Consider the following 1,254-nt stretch of genomic DNA (forward strand, 5'->3'; position numbering starts at 1 on the left):
CCGTACGTCCGGTTGTGGTCTCCGTGCCCCGAAGGGGTTCTCGCTTCTCGCCTGCGGCAGGCACAGCAGCCAGCAGACCGTACGGTCCAGGGGTGGGTCAGACCCCCGTACGTCCGGTTGTAGTCTCCGTGCCCCGAAGGGGTTCTCGCTTCTCGCCTGCGGCAGGCACAGCAGCCCGTACGGTCCAGGGGTTGATCAGGCCCCTGTACGTCTGCCCGTGGTCTCCGTGAGTCTTTCGCCCCTATACCCAGGGACCACACCTATGGCCATTTAGCTCAGTTGGTTAGAGCGTGGTGCTAATAACACCAAGGTCGTGGGTTCGATCCCCGTACGGGCCAAGCACATCTACAAACGCCCCTATACCCAGATGACCAATTTGCACATCAGGGCCGCTGCGGACCTCCACCAGAGTTTCCTCTGGCTTCGTCCTGCCCAGGCATAGCTCACCATCTTTCGGGTCCTATCGCGCACTCATGCTCCACCTCCCCGACAGAGGCGGGCCGATGGTGCACCCGACGTGTCAACCCCCCGGAGCGGGCGGCGGGATCCCACCTCGGCCGGAGCGCCCCGGCCTTCACCTTCATTGCGCCACAGGGTTTCACGTCGCAACGGGGGGAGTGACGATGGTAAACCCCATCAGGTGGGCCCAGGGCAGGTGAGTCTGGCCTTGGGGGGACGTAAGGGATAAAGGAGAAGAGACCATCAGGGCACGGAGCCTCAGGCCTCCCTCGTTGTCACCCTTGCGAGGGGACCCCAGCTGCGCCATGGAGGCGATAGATGGAGGGGCAACCCTCAGACAGGCATAGCCCCGGGAGCACCCCGGGGCCGCAAGGTGCGTTCGAAGTGTCGATGATCAATGTGTCCTGCAATTCACACTAATTCTCGCAGCTAGCTGCGTTCTTCGACGCGCGCGCCGAGTGATCCACCGTTAAGAGTCGCGCTTTCTGGTTTGGGGACACTCGGAGGCGCCCCCCTTTTCACTCTCGTGTCAGCCGGCCGCAAAAGACTGGGATGCTTTGGAGGGTTGTTTTCAAATCTCGGCCCTGTTGCCCGGGCGCTCGGCCTCCCCGTCCCTCCCTCCAGTGGGGAGGAGAACAAAGGAGGGCTCGAGGCTTCTCAACCTACCGCCCAGACCCACATACCCCGGGGAGGGGTGTGTGAACGCACAGGAGAATGGTACCCGGGACGGCCTTTCGCGTACGCGGGGGGCTTCTTATTTTTCCTCGGCAGGCAGCGGCAGGGCAACAATCGTCG

At 63.1% G+C, this 1,254-nt stretch overlaps 1 non-coding gene across 1 annotated transcript; it reads right to left on the reverse strand.

Annotated features, from left to right (window-relative positions):
- Positions 1 to 786: 786 nt before the first annotated feature.
- LOC138659996 (5.8S ribosomal RNA) lies at positions 787 to 937 on the reverse strand. The gene has a single exon (XR_011317504.1). It is a non-coding gene; the product is annotated as a 5.8S ribosomal RNA (ribosomal RNA).
- Positions 938 to 1,254: the final 317 nt, after the last annotated feature.

This window comes from Ranitomeya imitator, chromosome 1 (genome assembly GCF_032444005.1).
Source record: "Ranitomeya imitator isolate aRanImi1 chromosome 1, aRanImi1.pri, whole genome shotgun sequence".
NCBI classification, from domain to species: domain Eukaryota; kingdom Metazoa; phylum Chordata; class Amphibia; order Anura; family Dendrobatidae; genus Ranitomeya; species Ranitomeya imitator.